General features: G+C 40.8%; 1 long non-coding RNA gene across 1 annotated transcript in view; it reads left to right on the top strand.

Annotated features, from left to right (window-relative positions):
• The window catches only part of LOC140706704 (uncharacterized), a 56,739-nt gene that overhangs the window by 24,263 nt on the left and 15,761 nt on the right, over positions 1–16,715 (top strand). Inside the window, exons 2-3 of the long non-coding RNA XR_012086522.2 lie at positions 1,841–1,969; positions 4,119–16,715. The exon at positions 4,119–16,715 is cut by the window's right edge and continues 15,761 nt beyond it. This is a non-coding gene — a long non-coding RNA (uncharacterized LOC140706704). The remainder of the gene's footprint in view (positions 1–1,840; positions 1,970–4,118) is intronic.

Genomic DNA, 16,715 nt, shown 5'->3' with positions numbered 1-16,715 from the left:
TAGGCAATATACCTCATTTATCCAGGGAAGAAATGTGTGTGGAATTGGCAACTAGTACAACAAACAGAGGTAAGGCTAAGAGATAGGTATAAATGGGTGTTTTTGTATTCTTCACACATCTCTGTCCCCCAAGCATCTAAAATGAAAAAAGAAGCTTCAGAAAATTCTTTCACCAGTGCTTCACCCCCCACTCAACTCTGCTACTCAAAGTTAAAATAGTACTATTTCAAACTCTAGTTGAAATGGACTCAGAGTTATAGAGTGTTTGGTGATCCCTTTCTAAAATATATAATCTGCTGCTTCTGATTCATTTAGTTCCTTTTTCTTTTCAAGAAGCAGCTATTGGGAAGGTCTCCATATATCATAATAATCCAGCACTTAATTTTTCTTCTTGGCAAACCCCAGGAGGTAAGATGACCTTATGGTTAAAAAAACATAAGACTGCAAGGAAGGAGATATGGATCATATTTCCTTTTTGAAATATCACCTAAGGCACAACTGGCTCAAAGCCTATATCTTCACTAATGTGTGTAAAGTGAGGAAGAGGAGCGGAATAGCATAAATCTGTCACACAGAGCTAGATTTTTAAACCAAGGTGTTAATATGGTGCGCCTTTAAGATCGATCAGTGGTCCCAATGGCTCTTGGTAGGCCTATCGCCACAGCTGCATTGTTCTCTTTTGTTCTGCTATTAAACTATTTGCCAAAAATATATAGAATTATGGAATTGTCTCTGAATATTACTTCTGTGCCCCAATTCCAGGACACAAGCCCAGTTTGATTCAGCCTTGGATTGTGCAAGATTTACAATTATCTAAAGCTCCTGTATACTAAATCAGATCAATGGTCCATCTAATTCAGTCCTGCTTATTTTGAGTACCCTTCAATGGAGTCAAGCAGAGGTCATTCTTAACCCTGCCATTTTAAACCTTTAATTACCAGGGATTAAATGTCAGAGCACTCTACCACTGAACTACACTGCCCTCACAGACACATAAACCTGTGGCTCTCACTGGGTAAATGCTTTTTAGGATGCAACAAACCTTGGTGGCTTTTATGGAACCTTCTCTCCAAATTGATAAAGATTTGAATGGTTGCAAACATTTTAAGAGACCACCTGAGAACTGAATCAAAGTGCTCTCTAAAATATCTTTATGCATCTCTTCTGAGGATGGCAGGCAGTCCCTTTTCAACAGTGCAAAGCCTATATTTTTCCACTAAGATGCACTTTGCCTCAGAGAGAGGAAAGAGTTTAGTGTCCCTGGAGGAGCAGAAGACAGGCAGCTCACACATAGCCTTGACTTGATTTGCAAGAATCCACCACAAGCTGGAGAAGTCAATTTTTCTCATCTCAATTAGAGATGTTGCAACTATTCACACACTTCCAGATATGAGCATCCTTGTGCAACTGGTCATAGGCTGGCTTGAGGCCCATGGGGCCTCGTTCTCTTTGAGTTTGCTGGACATTACAACTGTCTTCACCCCAAGTCTTTGCAGTAGAGAAAATATGGTTATCAGGCCCCAGCAGAGTTTTGTTGTGGACGGAGAACTCCAACTCATCTCAGTTTCTTAGTTTCCCATGTGCCGCTTCAGACCATGAATATTTAGGCGCTCCATTTGATTTACATTTTGAGGTGGGAGCACTTTTGGGGATGGGCATAGCTGGGCAAAAGAAATTTATTTTCAAGTGCTTCTTCTCTGGAGGGGGGGTGTCTCCCTATGTATTTACCTGTGTCTTACAAGATTTACTTAACTGTAGACAATTTTTCATTAAACCACCACAGTGTAGCTCATAATCAGTTGATACTTCTTGACTCTCTTGTCTTTTGATGTGTGTCCAGGTTAGGGAACATGTGGCTTGCTGGATGTTTTGGACTAATTCCCATCAGCCATTACCAGATTACCCTGCCTTATCGTCTGAACTGGACATGATCTCTTCCCACTCCTGGGTGCATAAACTACTGGTGAAGGTCAGTAGTAAAGGATTAGGGAAGCTGAAATGTAAAGCATCTGAAGAACTAATGGTTTCCCACCTTGGACCTACATGATGTGTATATTCATTTTATTTAGGTTGTTTCTTCCTAACACCCTAAACTAACTTATTCATGTTGATCAACTGTGCTACACTCCTCCATAAGGCTTTTTGTTAAAAATGTGACTCTGCAGTGAAAACCTCTACAGAAAGTACTTTCACCTGCAGTGTTAGAAGATGTTGCAGCCTACAGGGAAATCTGTCTCATCATCTTCTTTTTATCTGTCACATAAAGCTGTTCACCAGGGCCAAAGACATTCTGACCCGTTGCACTTGTTCCTAGACTGGATAACTGGGACTTTTTAGGTCAAAGAGACAGGGTTTCTGTTCTTCACAGCTTGACAGCTGTAAGAAAAGATGGCATTTCTTTTCATATGTAGCAGCGATATTTCAAAGGATTCTCATCTTTTCTTTTCTTTTCTTTTACATTGCAAGTTTACTTTTTTCTGTCTTTGCAGAGATGGGTGTCATGTTATTATCATTAACCAAATCTTGTTTCCTGCAATGTTCATAGAAGCCTTGCAATTATCAGTCAAGTCACCTTTTACTATCTCGTGTCATAATAAAACTGAAGAATGTATCTTTTAGAAAATCTTTGTGCTGTAAAGATTTATGCTGTTCTCTGCTTGCTTTGGTGCTATGATGGGTGGCTTCACTAACAGATTGGTTAGGAAACCCAATCACATTTGGCATTTTAGGTATTAATTCTTAGTTAATCTCTACATGAATTTAAGATATACTATGATATATTTAATGCATCCCGAACAAAGAAAGCCCAAATGTGCTACTCTTGTTAAGAAGCTGGTGTAGAAAATTCATGTACTTTACCTTTGCTGTAGCTTCTCATTAAGAAGACTGTACAGCTGATGTCAGTGTTATGGTCTGAAGTGGTAAAGGGATAATAAAATATTATTCCATAGATAGACCACAGTAAAATGCATTTAATTGACAGAACACCCCAGTACTCTTTTTAATAAGCAAACGGTATGTAGTGTGAACATAAAATCCTTTCTGTGATCAAAGCATTGGCATGGACTTAAAAAAATGAATCCTATCAGCTTGCTAAATCTCTTACATTTCTCTGTAGCACACACAGTATTTAGGGCTAATTATCTCCAAATCCATTGTAATCTATTGCTCATAGAAGTGGAAAGAGAAGCATTCACATTCCACCATAGCTGTCACATGACAATGCTTGGTGAGCAGCCAGTGGGCTAGCTGTTCAAATTAGTTCTGTGTCACCAAGGGAGAATTACCTAAGCACAGCATGACAGAAGTCTCATGGCATGATTTCTGAGGGTCATGGAAACTAAGAGGCAGCATAGTTTCAGGTAACCAAGAGGAACCTGTGATGTGTGAATCAGAAGTAAAATTCCAAGTGTTCACAACTATAGTACCCTTGACATGATAGGAAGCTACTTGCTTCTTGTCTGGTTTTGCACCAGTTGGATTGCTGGTGGGGCAGAATCTATGGACATTCATGATCATGGTAATGGTGATAGTGCTGGCTTCCCCCCTAATATGGACGATATCAAACATGCATTACAGGTACAATATATTTCAACAGATCTTGAGGGAATGCCAAGAACAGTATGAATGTGTGTTGGGGTTCTAGAGCATAGTTATAACACAGAGATATTAAGGGAATGCTAAATGTAATGATGATGTAGTGATGATGAAAGATCACACGATCATAAAATAGTGAATTTGGAAGGAGGCTATAAGGCCATCAAGTCCAGCCCCCTACCCAATGCAGGAATACAAATTGAAGCATATCTGCCAGATGGTGGTCTAAATCTACTTAGAATGCCTCCAGTGTTGGAGAACTCACCACCTTGTGAGCTAATTGATTCAATTGCTGTACTGCTCTAACAGTTAGGAAGCTTTTCCTGATATTCAACCTAAATCTGGCTTCCTGTAACTTGAGCCCATTGTTGTATGTCCTGCACTCTGAGGTGACCGCTAATAGATTCTGCTCCTCTGCTGTTTGACATTCTTTCAAGTATTTGGAAAGTGCTATCATATCACCCCTCTGTCTTCTTTTCTAAAGGTTAAACATGCTGAGTTCTTTTCATCTTTCCTCATAGGGCTTGGTTTCCAGCCTTCTGATCATCCTTGTTGCCCTCCTCTGAACTTGTTCCAATTTGCCGGCATCCTTTTTGAAGTGTGGTGTCCAGAACTTGACATAATACTCAAGGTGAGGCCTAACCAGTGCTGAACAGAGGGGATTTAGCACCTCGCGGGATTTGGAATCTATACTTCTGTTAATGCAGCCTAAAATAGCATTGCCCTCCCAACCCCAGAATAACGATGCAAGACAATTAATATGGGTTAAAACACGGGCCATACTTTATTGACTGAAAATTCAAATTTGCCATCCTTTGGCAAAGGGAGGCCTGCTGTAGTGTGGAAACAGGAAAATCACAGAGGTGTCCAAATACCAGAGCACAGAGTGCTACTCCTGTCCTCTGAAGATGCTGGCCACAGAGACTGGTGAAACGTTAGGAAGAATAACCTTCAGAACATGGCCAAAGAGCCAAAAAAACCCACAACAACCTATCCAAATACCCCTTAATCAACAGATGGGTGAGTCCCTGGCCCCAGGTTCTAGCGGTCTTAAAGACAGCAGGAACCTGGCTGGCCACTAATAAACACCACCAGACTTCAAGCCATCTTTAGCTGATGACTCTTGGTCTGGAAGTGGCCCAGCACATCTTTCCCCCCCCAATCACTGTAATCACACGATCCACAGTGCTGGGAGGTCCGATGCACTGTTAGCTTACCTGATCTTACAGTGGGACTCACCGGAAAATACCTGTTTTTTTCCGCACTACCCACCAGTGTGACCGGAATTGCCACCAAAAGTGCCAACGCCCTGTTCCAGTGTGGGATAGGCAAAAAAACAACAACAAAACAAAACAAAACAAAACAAAAAAACCCACCATCCAACAGCCAATCAGAACACTCACACTAGAATTAGGGTGGTGTGGTGTTCACCCTTATTAAGTTAAATAAGTCAAGCATTATTCATGTTTTATGCTGATGTAGTCGAGAGGTGGTGCCACTAGAGATGTTAAAAGGTGAAGCCAAAGAGGAGGAGTTTAGTTTACAGTCTGGATCTGAGTTTATAGGGAGGGAGGGAGGGAGTTAGTTTGGGAATCTGAGGAGTGATTAGTCTGAGGAGTGAATAGTAACCTGTAAGATAATATAGAAGATTGTTATTGAGGCTTGATGAATCTGAAGAAGATACTTATGAATTATTGTAGAAACATCTGTAATCAATACACCTGTTTTATTCAAAAGACAGTGATGAATGGACCTTCGTCTTTCCTACGTAAAGTATGCTGATTTAGTGATCAATTGGTGGCAGCATGTGAAAAGGTGTTTGGAAGACAAACAGGGGCCACGAGGAGCAAACATCACAAGTGGACAGGTGGACAGGTGGGTGCCCGAAAAAAGAAGATGGTGGCTCAAGGGGGGAATGGCCCTTATATATCCTGGCATTCCCCCCTCAGTCTTTAGGGCTCTCAAGACACTTTCCAGTCTCACATTATCCAGGGTGGAAGGCACAGGGCCAGCCATGCTGCCCGAAGCCATGGCTCGTCAGCTGCTGCAGCATTTGTCTTTTTTGTAGTCACATCACACTGTTGGCTCATATTCAGCTTGTGATCTATGACAATTCCAAGGTCCTTCTCACTTGTAGTATTGCTGAACCAGGTATCTTGTAACTGTGTGTTTGGTTTCTTTTTCCTAGGTGTAGTACTTTGCGCTTATCTCTGTTGAATTCCATTCTGTTGTTTTCAGCCCAGTGTTCCAGCCTATCAAAATCATTTTGCATTTCCTTCCTGTCTTCCAAGGTATTAGCTATTCCCCCCAATTTTTTGTCATCTGCAAATTTGACAAGCATTCCCTGCACTTCCTTATCTAAGTCATTAATAAAAATGTGGAAGAGCACCAGACCCAGGACTGAGCCTTGGGGTAGCCCACTTGTTACCTCCTTCAAGTTGGAGAAGGAACCATTAATCATCACACTGAGTATGATTCTGTAGCCAATTGTGTATCCACCTGACATGATCTATCCAGCCCACACCTAGTTAGCTTGCTAATCAAGATATCATGGGACTTTTGTCAAAAGCTTTGCTGAAGTCAAAATATACAATGTCTACAGCATTCCTCTGTCTATCAGGGAGGTTACCCGATCAATAAAAATGAGATCAGATTAGTCTGGAAGGGTTTATTCTTGACAAATCCATGTAGCTTCTAGTTATTACTGCATTGTTTTCTAGATGCTTGCACAATGACTGCTTTACAATCTGTTCCAGAATTTTCCCTGGGAACGATGTCAGGCTGACTATCCTCTAGTTCCCAGGTTCCTTTTTTTGCCCTTTTTGAAGACAGGAACAACATTAGCCTTCCTCCAATCATCTGGCACCTCCCCTGTTTCCCATGATTTCAAGAAAATAATGGATAGCAGTTCTGAGAGTTCTTCAGCCAGTTTCTTCAGTACTCTCGGATGCAGTTCATCAGGCCATAGAGATTTGAACTCATTCAAGGTGGTAAGGTATTCCTTGACTATTTGTTTATCTATCTCCAGCAGCAATCCTGTCCTCCCCCCCCCCCCCGCACTTCCAATTTGTTTGGAAGTTCATAGTCTGTCTCATGGGAAAAGACTGAACTAAAATAGGAATTGAGCACCTCTGCCTTTTCTTTGTCCTCTCTTATCATTTTTTCCATCTCCATTGCAGAGCTGTGTCACTACGTCTTTTCTTTGTCTTTCCTTCATACATACCTACATAATGTTTTTTCTTGCTTTTAGTGTCTCTAGTTAATCTTAGCTCATTGTCAGCTTTTGCTCTCCTAATGCAATCCCTGAAATTCCTTGCTACTTGTCTATATTCTTCCTTAGTGACCTGGCCTTCTTTCTACCTCCTATACATGTCTTTTTTATTTTCAGGTCCTCCCTGAGCTTTTTGTGAAGCCATTCTCACCTTTTTTGCTCCCACCTTTTTTTTTTCTTGATGGAATTGTAGTTGTGCTTTTAGAATTTCTTGTTTTAGGAATATGGGGGCTTTCTCAAAATTTCCAAGTATTCACAGCTACCCTGCAGTCCTGCATGTGACTCCTGAGGCTGTCACTTCACTCTGCCTACTGGTAGGGCCAACACTCCCTAGCTCTGTCTTCTGGAGAATGCACTTTCCAGTTCAGCCAAATCCTTGCCCTGACAATCACCTCAACAAGAAGTAAGTTTTTTGAGGTGAACTCTGAGAAATTCAGTGACTGCAGTTATCTCTTCAGAGCTTGAACTATCACTGCAACCTTCTGTCCTTTGACTGTCAGAGGAGAAAACAGATGAGAAAATGTTACTTATTCACACTGGAGTCAAATCTTTTTTGAAGGGATGTTTAATTTTTAATTATTTGTTTTCACAAGAATACATTGAGCTTTAAGACAACAAAAACAGCCCCAAACCCCCCAAATCCCAAACAAAACAGAAACTATAGCTGATATTAAACTGGGAACAGTGGCATCAACTGAAATTTACTTTTGCTTTCTTTCAAGGTGATTGATGTAATTTTCTATTAAAGTTACCTGTGCTAGAATTGTTTTGACTTTAATGATTTTCTGTCCTTTTTACTCAGCAGTCAGAGGAGCAAAACTGGCATGAGTCTGCTTGAGTTCCTGGATGTAAAAATGTTAAGAGGAAGTGAGCTGTAAACCATGGCAGGTCTGTCTGACATTGGGGACCTTTGATACAGGGAGAGCTCGCAAACGTCAGGGACTTGATGCTGAGAGTTTGCAGACTCATCTCTCAAGGCACTGGATGACCTCACCTTGCGTGAAATCATTTGGCCTACTTATGTTTTAGAGCTTCAGAGCAGGACTGTCATAGGCTTAGCCAGATACTTGGTGCCAGGGAGAGAGGAATCTTACAGTTTGGGTTTCCTCACTGTTTCATCTTTTTCCTAAGTTTGAGAATTTTCTCAACCTTAAATTCATTTCCTCATGAGTTCTGAGAGTTTCTTTTCAAAGAAATTCATCACGAAAGTTCTAATGAAACATATACATGAGAATTTGGGTGTGCATTTCTCCTAACACATCTAGTTTTGTCTGAGGTATATATTTTTGCAGAGAACTTTCTTAATCTGAGTTATTTTAAGAACATATAAACTTCAACATATAAACGTAACTTTTTGGTGAACATATGTATTTTCTGGGTGGATGTTCCTCTAATATATAAAATTTGGTACACACGTTTTAAATTTGAGAACCGCATCACAAAATCTGCAGAAGTGAAACTATTGGAAGTATGCAGAAGCTTCCCATCAACTCAGTCTGTATCTGAACAAAGGAGATACAGTTCACAGTTGACCTGGCCTGTATCCAGATCTGTGACACTTACTGTGCATTTTTGGATCTCCAGTAAAAGGAGTCTAACGAACGAACAAACATTCCCATGAATAGCAGGGAAATACAAATGTCTAACTGTGTTACATATGTACTCAAAATACTGTACCTATAACAATCCTTCTTCCACCACCTCTCTCTCACACACACACACTTCTACTAGTTTAATAATATTTTTGCAAACTAAGGTGAGGGAGGGAACAAAGAAAAATAAAAATATTCCAAATCATAAGAAACTGGCCACAAAATGGCTGCTGGAGTGTCTGCAAAGCGATGTATAAACCGCACAGTGACCTCAGTCTGAGCACTCCATAGCACTTCATTACCAACCATGTCCAAGGGAGGTCTTGGGCTTCTCGTTTGACACTGGCAACTCAGTCTATTATTCGCCACCCACCCCCTTTTTCCTCATTTCAAATTACTGGCTATCTAACTGTACAAAAAGCCAAAAGGAATTTGAAGGACTAACTCTGTGTTGCTCTCATCCAGCTATGAAGAACATCTCCTTTCTCCACTTATGGTCTCTTTGAAATTGTGGAAATACCTGATTCACTCCATTTTTGTAATTTTGTCTGAAGACAACACACATGGCAAGTGGTGATGTATGTAGTAGGGGGAAACCAATTCTTTTTTTACTATTGCTTGTTGAAGACAATGCCCAATGCCCAGAATACATCAAATGACAACAAAACATTTTTATTTAAACATAAAAAAAAGAATATTCACAAGCATTGTTTCATAGAAAAGCTCATTCATACATGCCTGCTTGTCTCTTGAAGATTGGAGAATTAACAAGTAGGTTTCATGTGTGACCAAGACATTGTAAGTTACATGGTACACATTGTTTTCTGTAAGGTGAAACATTCAGTTGCCAGGTATCATATTTGGGAGTGATAAAAAGGCCCACTGAGTCATTACCAGCCTGGCTGAAATGAGCAGTGAGGAGCAACAAAACTCTTCATCCCCCATCATTGCTTTCTCCATGTGGAGAGTGATGTATCTGAACAGGGGAAACTCCTCCTTGTGTGTAGGCTCTACACAAAAAGAGGAGCCTCCACATGAGGAACCTCTCCTTTTCAGATTTGTTCCTGCTCACATGGAGAAAGGAATAAGGGGCTGGGCATTTCCCTTAAAGTGTGTTGATGAAACTGGATAAGCAAATGAGTGAGTAGGGCTCACACAGCGACGGGAAATCATGTAATGTCTACATGCATTGTTGTAATCCACCCTCGCAGTTTATTAAACTAGGCAGAAAGCTGTAATTTCTGCTGTTTAATCTGAAAACTGTACCATTCTTCAAATTCTAGTTGACAGACTACTCTGGGGTCTTCACATTTCTCTTTCTTGACATCATCTAAACAAGGGATCTTTTAAAAAACCTACAGAGCATCAAAATGCTGTCCAATGTTACATTTGCAGCTTTTTTAATGTACCCATTATTTGTAAACCATTTATCTTTGCAAGTGCAAGGTTATTCCATTACTATTTTCCAATAACTGCTCTTGACTTTGCCCTTCGCCCCTAATTTATTGTCACTGCCTCTAACATCTTAGATCTTTGGAGATGATGGGTATATTACATGATTATTACAGTGTCAATCAGTGTCAGGCATCTTGAGCACAAGTGGCACAACATTAATAACGGGTACTTCATTTCAAGCATATTACATGTAACATATTCCCTTTTTTCATCTTCATTCAGCAGAGCATTTCAGTTCCCCAGCTCCACTGTTTGTACAGCTAGGCAAATCTTGTTCTCAAAGGTGTAAAAATGGAATGGGGATAATATCTACAATTTAACTAGGAAATCAGACCTTGCATATTCTTATAAAGGAATCTATGAGTCTGTGATGTGTAGTGGTTAGAGTACTGAACTGGGACATGGAAGATCCACATTCATGTACCCGATGAGCCGTATAGCTCATGGAATGATCTTGGGCCAACCACTCTGTTCTTTCCCAGCTTACTTCCCAGAAGCAATGAACTCCACACAGCTGGCAAGATGCAAGCAAACACCTTACAATTAGATATAAACCCCCTGATGTACAATGTCCACACCCATACATAAAATGAAAAACCTCCACTCTGGCTTATCCCATTTATTCATTATTTATAATAACAAGAATACTACATGTAGTCAAGTCAACTCTGACATGGTGACCCTTCTCAGGGTTTTCTATAAATATTCAGAGATGGTTTTCAATTCTTTTCTTCTGAGGGCTTCCTGGAACTTCACAGCTTGCCCAAGTCTGGCTCTTCCCCCAGCAGGCACAGTGGGGAATCAAAGTCCCAACACCTGAATCTTCAGCCAGGTACATAATTCACTCATTTGATGTAATCTGACATGCGTCATGAAGCACAGTATAAATGGTAGCAGCCACATGGAACCTTCTAGAAATAGTCATGAATTTTGGTGCAACCCATCTGTCTCAGTTAAGCAGGAATATACATCTTCACTGGATCAGAGATCAGTTCTTCATTCCAAAGGCATATTGTGGACAAAATGAGCTTTTCCCACTTAAATGTAGACAATTAAAACCAGAAAATGACTCGAAGCTTTTTTCTTGTTTTCTCGTTTAGTACCCCACAATCTAAAATACTAAAATACTAAAATAAGGATATGTCCCTTGCTTTAAAGGTCAATAACATCTCCTGGAGGATTCTAAGAGTCTAATACTCCTTGTTTTAACTAAGTTACCTGTCCCAGCTGAATATGTGGTACTTTTTTTTCTTAGTTTCCAATTATGGCTGAGCTATGTGTTGTCTGCTCATGATGAAGAAATATAAAATGATTCTGATAACTGTTTGAACATATATATGTTCATATATGTTCATGAATATATACAGTGGTGCCTTGCTAGACGATTACCTCACAAAATGGTTAATTTGCAAGACAATGGGTTTTAGTGATCGCTATAGCGCTTCACAAAACGGTTTTCCCTATGGGCGATTTTCGCTAGATGATGTTTCGGTCCGTGCTTTGCAAGACTTTTTTCCCGGGATGGTTTTTTGCAAGATGACGATTTTGACAGCTGGGTCCATGCTTCGGAAAATGCTTTTTTAAGGGACAGTTTTTCGCAAGACAGAGATTGTGACAGCTGGCTCCATGCTTTGCAAAATGGTTGTCCCATGGGCGATTTTCGCAAGATGATGATTTTTTCCCCATTGGAATGCATTAAATATATTTCAGTGCATTCCAATGGGGAACCGCATTTCGCAAGACAATGATTTGCAAGACAGCGATTTTCACGGAACGAATTAACATCATCTTGTGAGACACCACTGTATAGGGTTTGTCCCCCTAGCTTGATAGATGCAACTGCATGTGCAAATGGAACATGTCCAGTGAATGTGCTTTCTTCAATGTACTCATGCTGGTACTCATCAAAGTTATGTCAAGCTAGTATGGGGGGGAAGTGATATTCATGGTTCTGTGGACTCGTCTTTAATGAAAGGACGGGGAAATAACTATATAGAAGGTTCACATTAGAGAGGTCCAGTGCCCACCTCCTATGATTTGGCCTGTACCCAAATTAAGGGTACATGGATTGCTACTTGGGCTGTCATGGGCCATTTGGTTGACATTCAGATCTGATTCTGGTCCATGTCTCTGTTTGTACTAGTGTTTGTACCCTTTCAGATCTCTGTGAAAAACAGATGGGAAAACACAAATGTCTATGACTTGGGGTGAAGATTGTGTGAGGAAATTGAAGGAAACTGGGACTTGTAGTCATACAAAGATGGAGTCTGTTAGGTTCTGTATAAGATGAATTTAAAAACAATGGAATGTTCTCATGATACTGTTGTGCAGAGCTGCTTTGCCTGGCACAGAGATAAGGATGCAAGGCCAAAGAGACCTAGGGGAAGATGAAACAGCATACTGCTTAATTGGGGAGAGATAAGCCACCTGGGTCTGGGATCTTCTCGCGTGAAATGTGGGAGGTGAACTATGTTATACCCACTTAGACTTAATTGGTTAACCTCTGGAATTGACACCTTGGAAGTGTCAAAAGGAGGGTGGATCAAAAGAATGTAGAAAAATAGTTGTTCATGTATGTGAAAAGTTCATTTGTTTGTGGGGGGGATGTTGTGGAATGTGAGAAGAGAGAGGTTTGCTTTTTGAAGTAGAAGAGGGGAGAGAAATACCAGTTTCTAGATGCTAATATATAGTGAGAGCAAAGATTATTACTTAGCATAGACTTAGTTGTTCTTATTTTACTTAGAAATAGTAGACTTATTTAATCATTGTAACAGATGGAGAAGCCTAAAGCTTATGCCTTTTAACGCTACAACTGTATTCTAATGACACTACTTTATTTTCTTAATAAAACAAATATAATTCTTCAACAGAGGACTGGTCTCTTGAAACAGCAGGACTTACATCTAAATCCAACATGAGGATTTGAGAAGGTCACTAAGTTGCTACTGGGAATTGAGAGGCCCTACCTGGCAAGGCTGTTGTGCTATTTAAGGAGGCACATAGTCAATGGTTTATTGCTTTGAAAGCAAGGAAAGGTTATTTTTACAGCCAGGCTTGTCCATGGGGCTTTTTCTATGCACTTCTGAAGACAAAAGGATCTACTTCAGGCAATAAAAGTGGTAGTTTTGCACCCACAGTGACTACTTGACCAAGATCATTATCTCTTTAGGGAGAGTAATTGTGACAGGTTGCACAGTGGTATTAGAAGTATTGCACAATGAATTATTTGCACACTTCCAGCCCAGAGAACCCAAGAGAAGAAGGGGGAGGGGGAGCAGGAGACAGCTGTCACAAAGTTTGGCAGTGACATCACTGCATCAAGTAGAAAAGAAGAACCCTCAGAAAAGAGTGAAAAACACAGAGTCTCGTGTCCTAAAATGATGTTCTGAATATAGGCATTTGTGACATGCCCCTACGTGTCCCCAGATTGTTTCACTAGCCTGAGGCCCACAACATGTTCTCTCCTTTACGTTGCCACCAGTTGACCTCTGTCAACACCCTTTAATTAAAAAGATTGAGGTCCACGCTGAGTGTAAAGTTGAACAAAACAAGTTTATTGGTTACAGTTTGCTTAAACAGGTTCTTCACAGACTTTAAAGTATTCCTTAGATTAATACAGTAATAACTTGTTTCACTCTTAATTCTCTATAAGTGCCACACTCTTAACTGCCTCTTTTAACTCCTAATTCTGCCACACTCTCTAACTCCCCCAGACTAACTTTTCACTTCAGCCTCCCATCTCTGACTCTGACTAAATCGCTACACTTCTCTGCCTCATCCCTCCTTTCTAGTTTCTCTGGCTCCGCCTCCCAACAGATCCCATTGGTGTATGCAAATAACCTCATACATGAGCCAAAGCAGGGTGATCACCACAGCATTTGTACAGTCTCATACACAGCATCCCAGAAGCATAAGCAACAATGATTTTTACAAAGAAGAAGGGAAGGCAGGTCCCAGGCAATATGCCACACTATTGGAAGCCTCTCAGTCCTCACTGCAATTGAAAAACAGAAAAGAAACCAAAACACAGAGAACAGTTGCTACAGATTGCTGCCCTCAGAGATCTGCCCCACATCCCTATGACTGGAATATCCAGGAGAGACTGAAGTTAAAGCTATCAGTCATCTTCTCTTTTGACACTAGCTCAGCACCCTCCTTATAAGGTACAGATAGTTTAAATTCCTCCTTCTCAGTTTTTAATCAATGGCACCTTATATTTTATCTGCACAAATGCTGAAGGACTTATGGGGAGTCCTGCTCTGCCCCAGGACTACCTCAGAAACATAGAAATTGCCCTGATTCAAATGGCAGCTCAGCATTTCACTGAATTCAGTGCATCTCCACAGTTTAGACCTATTCACAAAACACACTCTGTATGTAACTGGAATTTTTCCTTAGGCTGAGGATCCCTCACTGCTTCTGCTTCTTTATTTATGAATTCATAACAATGTCAGACACCCTTGGAATCAACTTATTTTTTAATAATAAAAAGATCAGCTTGTCCTCTTTGAACTACATCTGTGCATCGGCTTATCAATAAATCATTCAAATGATCTTAGTCATCCACTGTGAAGCTGAGAGGCTCCACTTTGTCTTCATGGGCAGAACTCTTTATAAAGTTACCTATTCATGGATATATGAATATTTATACTCAGAATATTTTTCAGAGGTTCTTTGGTCTCAACTCCTTAAAGTACAATCATCTTTGAATTTACATAGTGGTATAATTGTTCCCTTCTAATTTTGTTTTGGGAACATTGTGAAAGGCAAATTAAATATTCATTTATTGGTATACCCCTTAATGGAGCTTATCTAGTTACAAGACCAAAATTAAAAGCAAATATAAAAGAACCCAAAGATCTAAAAAAGAGGAGTTGTTTCTAAACACAGAGGCATTGTGTTTAACCTTTTCTTAGTCTAAAAGCATTAATCGACAAATTATCTAAGAGAAAAACCATTTTAAAGATGTCACACTATGGTGTTGGTGAATCATGAGCTCGTATATAAGATATTCTTAGGCACATGGTGACAAGCTTTGGCAGAAAAATAGAAATTTGATTTGCCAGGACAATGTAGCTTTTCTTCAAGGTGAGGTATACATAAGGGAGATCACTCCCCCACCCCCCAACATCATTGCATGGTATCCTGAACATCAGGGATGCATGAGAAACTCATTGTATTACTCCATGAGGGGTTTTCTTTTAACCTGAAGATGCACCTTTAAGACTGAACACAGAACTGACATGGAACCAGACACAATTTGTGGCCAGAAATCTGTACGTACATTTCTATGCTTGTGCTCCGTAATGTCAAAGATGAGTGTGCTCAGTAAAAGACACATAATTTAAAAATGTGCATATAGGAAATGCACACAAAGTTGCTTTAGTTATTGTATTCGACAAATTTGCAAACAAAATATGTTTTTGCCCAGGAATAATAAAAAAAATCCTCATAGAACTGGCAGGGAACAGATTTCCAGGAGGGGAAAGGAAGAAGTCTCCAGACATGAAGCATAATTGCCCATCTAAACCTGTGGCGCTCGAAGTGCATTCCAGGTTTGTATCCACATGGTTAAAATTACAAGATGGGGATGAAACAAGCAGGAAAAGGCTAAACAATATTTATGTCAGCATAATATGAGATGTGACAATACAAAGGAAGGCACACGTTATTGCTATCAAGGGAGGATTCATCTTCTTTCTTCGTTGATGCCTTATTCAGCCTTACTCAGGTGGAAGAAAGAGAAGGAAATCCCACACCCCCTTCCATTACGACATGGTAAGTGCTTACAGGAACAAGCTCTTTTACTGGAACAATGCAAACTCCCAAAGAACCATTGTGGCTGAGCAATAAACCTATAAACTTCTATGGGTGTCAGGGAGTTAACCACACATCCAAACTGTCCAAAGCAAAGACAACAAGTCGACAACAGTCTTTTACTGGGAGGAGTGGAGCCCCACCACCTCTACCAGTTCCAGAACTCCTTGCAGGTTGGCCAGATGTGGAGCACCATAACAAGGGTGCTGGATGCAGGCACTCAGCTCTCCCTGGAGTAGCATAGCCTGGGCTCCTTCCTGAGCTACCCCTCTATAGTCACTGCTAGTGGCAATCACCCCATACATGTGGCACTCCTCCTTGGAGGCACGGCCAAAGTCTATATGGACATGACTGGGCTTGCCAGAGTAACGAGGTGTGGAGGGAGGTGACAGAAGGAGGAGGGACATCTGGCTGGTGTTGGGTATGCTGTTTGGGTTGTTCTTGCTGCGAGATGTCGCTTGCCCTTGTTGCTCTCTCTGCTGATGGTGTGCCTGTTCTCCAGCCTCCTCACCTTGTGTCACCTCATCTCATCTTGGGGTACCCATGCTGCTGCTTCGGGGGCCACTGGGAACTCCTCCCAATGCCCTTTGCTGGGATTCCAGTGACAGATAGTTTCCCAGCAAGCCATCAAGCGCTCCAGTAAAACCAGCACCTTCTGGGACCTTGAATGCCTCCCAATCCACAGCATCAGTCCAGCAATCTCCCTCTTCCACCTCACTCTCCTCTTTAAATTCCCAGCCTGCCATAGTTACATGTGTGGTTTTCTGTTTCTTCTCGGGCAACAAATGCCTTGAGATGGTTTTAAATGAGGGGAAAAAATGTTAAAGAAGAGGAAAAAGCAAGAAAGAGAGATGCAGAGGAGGCTTCACTCTCTCACACTCTTCCAACCCACACCATTTTATATCCCAGATTGCTAGAGCTTCTTAAAGACCTTTCCTGGGCATGGGGTTTGGGGGCACTTCTCCCAATTCTTCTCTTTCCTT

This window comes from Pogona vitticeps, chromosome 4 (genome assembly GCF_051106095.1).
Source record: "Pogona vitticeps strain Pit_001003342236 chromosome 4, PviZW2.1, whole genome shotgun sequence".
Classification (NCBI taxonomy): domain Eukaryota; kingdom Metazoa; phylum Chordata; class Lepidosauria; order Squamata; family Agamidae; genus Pogona; species Pogona vitticeps.
This window is presented reverse-complemented; position numbering and strand designations above follow the sequence as displayed.